Below are 7777 nucleotides of genomic sequence, written 5' to 3'. Positions count from 1 at the left end.
GAATTTCAATGGTGCGTTCTTCTTCTTTTTTGTATGCAGCTGAGGGTGCGTGGCTGTGCCACTGGTGCAGTGCCCCAAGCAGCTGAGAGCAGGTTGCACGAATTTTTAATTTGGCTATGGTGCCGGCTTGCCTACTCTTCGCGAAGGACACCGTGGGATGTTTAACGTCCACCAACGAATGCTGGCACACGGGACAGCCGGCTTAACGTCCATCCGAGGGACTGCACTCATATTGATGCTTCACCCAACCTGTCGGTCGGGATTCGAACCCAGGCTCGACAGCTTTGAGGCAAACTCCAGCGCAGACTTTGAAAGGTACGTGCTGCGTCCTCGTTTGACGTTCAGTATTTAAACGGTTAAGAGCACGGACAATCCCCATTGGTTGGTATCCATGGGAGGAGAAAATTTCTCCTTCGGAAATCCCCTCCGAGTGTGGTGAGAAAGGCGGGGCCATTATTTGCGTCTTTGCGTCTTTGGGCTTCCTGAAAAGCGCTATATAAAATAAATGCATTATTATTATTATTATTATTGTGACGTCCCTGTTATCCAGCGCGCCTCTGGAAGTGACTTCATTTCCGCAAAACTTCATGGTCCTGCTTGGGTCATCGAACAGTGGCGTAGGTGTTCCAGTTCCACGACCAGCCTCAGATCCTGCAAAAATAACAAAAACTCGAGCCATTTTGCGTCTTAATTTCACATCAGGGGTGTTCAATCACCAAGCAGCTTAAGCACTCCAGCGAAACAGCTGATAAGGAACAGCGGGCTTGGAAAGCGACAGCAAGCTGATTGGTAATGGAACACACCCCGTACACAGTCACCAATGGGTTTCTCCCCTTCCATCTGTGCTTGGAGGTGATGTTGAAAGAAGGTGTGAGCAGCAAGGCCCCAAAGTCGATCGCCTCGACATTCGCCTCCACCAACTTCTATGATAATTGAATTTTGTAATTTCACACATTAAAAAAACAGAACCACCGCCAACAACAATAAAACAACACACAAAGGAAGAACAACGCACCCACAATTGAGAATACTAGGGCATGCCCGTACGTGGGTGCAATGCCGGTACGTGGGTACGTGGGTGCGAGTACGGTGACAACCCCCCCCCCCCCCCTCTATTTACATGAAATGTTTTGGTCCATTCGCAACGCCAAAGCGAACGGCGAACGCTTTACATGAAATGGTTTGGTCCATGAAATGTTTTGGTTCATTCGCAACGCCAAAGCGAACGGCGAACGGCTTGCGAGTACAGTGACAATCCCCCCCCCCCCCCCCCTCTATTTACATGAAATGGTTTTTATTAGTTTTAAAACATAGTTTAACGCCAACATAGCGCCAACATAGTTTGCAAACGTGAAATAAATGAATACGCTCTCAAATGTGCCATCCGAGGCAGAGTGTGTTCGCCACGTTCGGCACACGCGATAGCTCGCTGCTCTCTGATTGGTTGAATCGTTTTTTGGACATAGCTCGGTAAGTAATTGTCCGATTAATATGAAACCTTGAAAAGGCACATCCTCGGGTCCCCAGCAATATACCTGGCAAGTTTAAAGTATATCGGACCCGTGGTTGTCGAGAAACAGCGGTCACAGACAAACAAACAAACACACAGAGATTACTGGAATTATAGATAGACTAGGGCATGCCCGTACTATATATATGCCCGTACTATATATATATCTAAAATTATATCCCCCCCCTCTATTTACATGAAATGGTTTGGTCCATTCGCAACGACCACAGAACCCCCCCCTCTATTTACATGAAATATGAAATGGTTTGGTCCATTCGCAACGCCAAAGCGAACGGCGAACGGCTAAATCGCCATAGCTCGCCAGCTCGGTAAGTACTTGTCCGATTAATATGAAACCTTGAAAAGGCACATCCTCGGGTCCCCAGCAATATACCTGGCAAGTTTAAAGTATATCGGACCCGTGGTTGTCGAGAAACAGCGGTCACAGACAAACATACACACATACACACATACACACATACACACATACACACAGAGATTAATGGGATTATAGATAGACTAGGGCATGCCCGTACTATATATAAGCTAGGACGTGCCCGTACGTGGGTGCCCGTTCCTTGCCAAAAAAAAAAAAAAAAAAAAATTTGTGTAGGGGTGTGTGTGTGTAAACATCCTAGGGCGTGCCCGTACGTGGGTGCAAAAAAACATGCGTGCAAACAACAACAACAAAAAAAAACTTTGAAACCACGTGGCAGTAACGACCACAGAACCCCCCCCTCTATTTACATGAATGGTTTGGTCCATTCGCAACGACCACAGAACCCCCCCCTCTATTTACATGAAATGGTTTGGTCCAAAGCGAACGGCTTGCGGTGTTTGGTAAAGAAATCGCCATAGCTCGGTAACTACTTGTCCGATTAATTTCAAACCTTGAAAAGGCACATCCTCGGGTCCCCAGCAATATACCTGGCAAGTTTCAAGTATATCGGACCGGTAGTTGTCGAGAAACAGCGGTCACAGACAAACATACACACATACACACATACAAACACACATACACACATACACACAGAGATTAATGGAATTATAGATAGATAACGTCATACGCATGATATATGTGCGGTGTATAAGTCGTGATCGATGAGAACACACGTTATTTCTTCTTCCTGTGGCTCTTTCATAGATAGCTGTTCATGGCTTTCGGTCTTCAAATTGTCTGGGTATTAACTGTTTGATATTCCTTGGATTTTCAGCTTTGCTCTTTTCTCCCAAAGGTGCGTCATTTCCGGTTCTCTCAACTTTACCTCGTTTCGTTTTATTCCGGAGGACCGGAAGAGACGGCAAGATTTTTTGTACAACACTGGTCGTGTCCGAGAAGGTGAGGCAATAATTATCGCCTTGATCATCACTAACTCTCACGATTCATTTGTGCCGTTTTATTTGACTGTGCTTTGAATCGGAGGCTTTTGAAGCTTAAATCAGCAGCTCCAGCAGGACGCGCGACGTAAGTGCGAAGTTTGATTCGTTTAACATTAATTAAACACTCGAAAGGGATTTTAGATTCCTGTGGTATTCGTGTTGTAGTTTCATTGCTGAACCGGACCAGGTGTCTCTGATTATATAATCGTCCATTCATAAGGACAATCGGATCGGATTACAGTCTTTTTGTGGTGATCCGTGCGTGGTTCATGACTGTACCAACTCCGTATGATTTACAGTGCGTGGATTGGCGACCTCGCCTGGGTTCATTGTGAGATGCCGCTGCGACGCGGTCGGCCATTGTTTTGTGCGCGCGGTGCTGTATTCGTACCCGGAATTTAAAACAGAAAATTTTGATTTTGTACATTGGTTTTGAAATCAACGCACGAGCCTCAAAAACAATGACAGTACGATAAGTAACAGTAACACCAACCAAGCAAGTACGAGCGGGACAATTTCTTGTGGATAAATAACCCTGCTGCACGTGGCGATCACACCGTCAGGAGTTATGCAAGAATATAAAAGGTGCTTCAACGCAGGGAAGTGGCCATTTGGCCCATCCTGTCCGCACTGCATCAACAACATTAAAATGAATATATAATCTTATCAGTTTATCGACTCAATTTCGTATGGAGGTGGCGGATATTTGGAAGGGGTCAGTCTCACCGACATCACCAATGATATATATATATTGTTACGGACACGGCTAAAGATGTTGCTTGACCGAGCGGAATGGCCGCCGTGTTCGTACAGTTTACCCGATTACCCCCAACTCACCCGATTCCACTCGAACGTTGGCCAAATCGCGCTACGCTAAATCAATGATTGAAAAGGACACAACGACTGGGATAAATGAAACGACGCAAGGGGTACAGTTCTCAAGACCTCCGGAGGAGGATATAATTAGTGGTGGAGAAAAGGGGTAGATTACAAGGTAGAGTGAGGTAAAAGACACAGAAGAGATAGGCACTTAGATACAATCTTATCTATCCCAGACAGACCACAGACAAACGGAACAAGGCTGACTTACACAGGGATTGATGGCAGGGAAGGACAGGTCGGTTGATAGCACAAGGTGCACCTTGGCTCGGGGACAGGATCAAGCACGGTCCAAAAGATGCAGGGAGGCCTCACAGCGCTCGGAGGGTACGTCTTGCTTGCTCCAAGCTCAGCGCGCATCTGACGTCACCTCCCTCTTCCTGCGCATGCTCAGCGGGGAGTCACACGCCCTCGGCTGGTTGGCTCCACCCCAGATGGGACCGGTCCGCCACTTCTATTGGGTGCGGGGGTTACCGGGCTCCGCCCTTGACGAGGAGCTGACAGCGAGCCCCTACGTGGTAACCCCGTCGAGCACATGTTCGATGGCGGCTCGTTGGAAAGGCCTGGTGCCCTCCCAACACCCCCTACCAACCAAGCCGGAGTGAGGGCGCGCACTCCCCGCGCCGCCACCGTTGTTGTTGTTGTTGTTGTTGTTGAACCGTGAGGAAGAGCTGCGGGGAGGTATTGGGAGGTCCTAAACTTCCTAACGGTGCCATACAATCACATTCTGGTGCAACGAAGAGTCAGAATTAATGGAAACGAATCCTTAACTGACATAGACTAAGAATAACTAGCAAGATGTCCTATAGTTGTCTACGTGAGATGCGGTGGACCTGGATGCGACATTTAATGGGGGGAAATAGGGGGAGGTCGGGTCTACAGAGTGTTGTTTACAGAAAATGGGACTAGGGAATGGGGGATTGGGGATAGTTGGGAAGTATTGAGGAAATAGGGGAATATTTACAAGCGGATATGGATGGATGCAAATCCCATATCCGCAACATTGCACCCTTCTCTACCTCGGGGCGTCCCGACCCGATAAATTTTTACCTACTTTAGTGTGGCACTCAGATGTAGTTCCCTCTACTATTAACTCAACCCTGAGTGCGACAGTTTTACAGATGTTCACAAATGAGTAAATATGTCCCCCTGCGACGTTGCACCCTTCTCCTAACAGAACCACACCCACAGGATAACCGAATCGCGGAAAGCATCCTCAAACTAAACATACAGCCGGTAGGGAGCATCATTTACACAAGACTACACTGATATTTACACTACGATCCAGGACCTGTTCTTTGAGGAACACATGCAGATGTTATGCATAGAGAGAGAGCACGCATGCCAGCATCGATACACCAACCCACGAGTGCCCTGTGGCCCTACGGCCTTTAATACTGTGCAGAGCACCCCATCCGAGCACCAAAAGCACCACCCCATTATGTACAGTCAGCACCATCCGGTGCACCAATAAAGTGTTCAATAAAAATGCACAATTAAGTGTCCATGGTCACCGGTGGTGTCGCAGCCGGCCGATGTTCTGCCGCTGGTCTTGCCTTCATGGAGTGCACTTGGCCTTCTGGCTTCTTTAGAAATAAAGAAAGGCGCCAACCGCGTCAATTTCTAAATTGTGGCCGTCAGGGGGGCCAACTAAAAGTGGTTCACCTGTATGGCATAGGTGCCACGTTGACCCAGAGGTCCATCCCCGGGTGGTGCTTGACCGCAAAAGAACTGCGGTCCATTGTGGGCGTCCACCAAAATTGCGGTCCATATGGTGTATCGATCCAGGCAGCAAGCAGCGGAGGTACAGGCCCACAACTGCGGAGCCAGCACCTCTCTCTCCTCTCTCTCTGCCCCAAAGCCAGATCCTCGGAGGTGGGAGACAAAAGAAGACAAGTGAGTAAGGTGGTAAGGGCGCAAAAGTGCATGCAATATAAGGTAATGCACACTGGGGGCACATGGGAACCAGGTGAGACAGGTACGTTCCTACCGTACGCCCCCCCCCCCCCCCCCACCAGGTAACCTACATTGCCCCTCCCTTACCCCTTACTGTATCCACAAAACACAACACTACCCATAAACATCTACTTTACACATCAACAAACGTCCCTACTGTCTTCCCCGTTCCTCCCATAAACCAAATTCGTCTTCTCTCCCTCCTAACCAATCAAATTTGCCATTTCCAACTCTCATCAAAATTTGCCATCACCAATTCATCATCAGTCCCTCCTAAGGAGGGAGAGATGGAATCACCCCAATGTCTCATCCACGTCGTGATGCGTCTCACAAATCCACACAGCAATTCTCCTTTCCTGCAACACAGAACAAAGGAACACAGGTGTGGAGTCATCATCATCACCTCCGGTAAGTGGCTGCGTATGGTGCGACAGGTTCATCAATCCTAACTATTTCCTAAATGACTTTAACAACTTTACATTACCCGGGGTCTTTCCCTGCCAATCCATTGGCCAACTTACACTATGGGTTCTAAAAACCAATTCCCATTGACCAAACTGTGGTGCTTCTCAAGTTGGGGTCTCACTCCCCCAATTCATCACTCGGTGCCCCCGCACAATTTCTGTGGCTGGGTCGTGTGACGCTCCTAGCTGGTCCGCCCACCTGCACACCTCCACCACTGTTGTTGCCTACCGAGCTCACCTGCTCCTCACCCTAACCTAACTAACTGGGGAAGGCCCTCTCGCACTCTCACCCCCTCAGTGCCCTCTCTGGCACGGGCTGCCCGATCCACACCCGGGATCCTCAGGCACCCACTGACACTAACGGCTCCCAGAGCCCACCTGCGGCCTCACCTGGCCGACATCTAACAGTGGCGGAGTGCCCAACCATTCACACTCATACTAACAGGCCACACGACCAGCCAATTTCACCACACCAATGCACCCATCCACAATACCATTCTGCATCCGCACCACAAATGCCAATATCCAACCACAATTTACCTATACCTTCTAACTATTCTTTCAACTACCCTCCCCGGGTACTCGTGAAAAGGGGTCCACTCTTCCCCCATCCACACCTTCGCACCATGCACACCACTCCGTACCACTTACTCCAACTCTCTCCACACCACTCATTCTCTGCTCCATATATTCCACACACCTGTACTTGCACACCTGTGTTCTCATACTTGGTGCCGCCTGCACCCTTCTCTCCCCCAAGCGCATTCGCGCTGATCCACAACACTCACTACTCATACACTGCTCCACACACCTGTCCAGTTCTCACACAGCATCATCTCATCTAACTACTCCCCTCTGAAACTTGCGCTTCCCAGTCGTCCCTTTAAACTATTGCGCTCCCTCGTCATTATCAAACACTAAGCTACTACGTCCCCACTACAGGTATCAGTCACTATCTAAACTTTAACGTTACCTAATGTCATCTTCTAGGGCCCTACACACAATATCCTAACCCACCCGGGCTAGTTTTCACTGCCATACACCCCATAATCTATAGCGCATTTGCCCCCATCTTATGGGAAGGGTGGCAGGGATGCCACCCTTACCCACCGTCATACGGCGCGAGTGGGACCTTGTGGGACCACCTCGTATGTGAGTCGTTGCCCGCCTGCCGGACCCCGTGCGTCGCCCCTTGCGGGGTCAGCGCGGGGCCGAACCGGCCGGGCCCCCACAGTACATTACCCCCAAGGGGCTCTCGTGCCTCCCCTGTCCCTCTAAAAACTACCCCTGTTGGTGTCGATGCATGGGTCACACTTCCGCAACCCGTTACCCATTCCATACCACCACAACCTTGCTCACTCACACCTCGCACCTCTCCCATCACCGGACCCTCTCGCTCGCACCCTCGTTCCATACCCTCCGGACCAGCCATACACCTCACTCTTGGCCTCTCACGAACAACCGGGTCCATCTCGACCCCCAAGCTTATTAAATCACCTGGCGCATCATACGCACGACCATATTGGTCACCACTTACACCGGGTCCTCTTTCTCTTCGCTTCTCCTCCATCACCTGCGAATCCCTCAT

The 7777-nt window shown here is 49.5% G+C and overlaps 1 protein-coding gene across 1 annotated transcript in view; it reads left to right on the top strand.

Moving 5' to 3' along the window:
* The first annotated feature begins 294 nt into the window (after positions 1–294).
* LOC137413484 (uncharacterized) overlaps positions 295–7777 on the top strand; it is a 174415-nt gene continuing 166932 nt past the window's right edge. Inside the window, exons 1-2 of the mRNA XM_078779919.1 lie at positions 295–315; positions 2746–2849. The gene's annotated coding sequence lies outside the window, so the exon portion shown is untranslated. The remainder of the gene's footprint in view (positions 316–2745; positions 2850–7777) is intronic.

The sequence above is a fragment of the Myxine glutinosa genome, chromosome 1 (assembly GCF_964187855.1).
Source record: "Myxine glutinosa chromosome 1, kmMyxGlut1.1, whole genome shotgun sequence".
NCBI classification, from domain to species: Eukaryota; Metazoa; Chordata; class Myxini; order Myxiniformes; family Myxinidae; genus Myxine; species Myxine glutinosa.
This window is presented reverse-complemented; position numbering and strand designations above follow the sequence as displayed.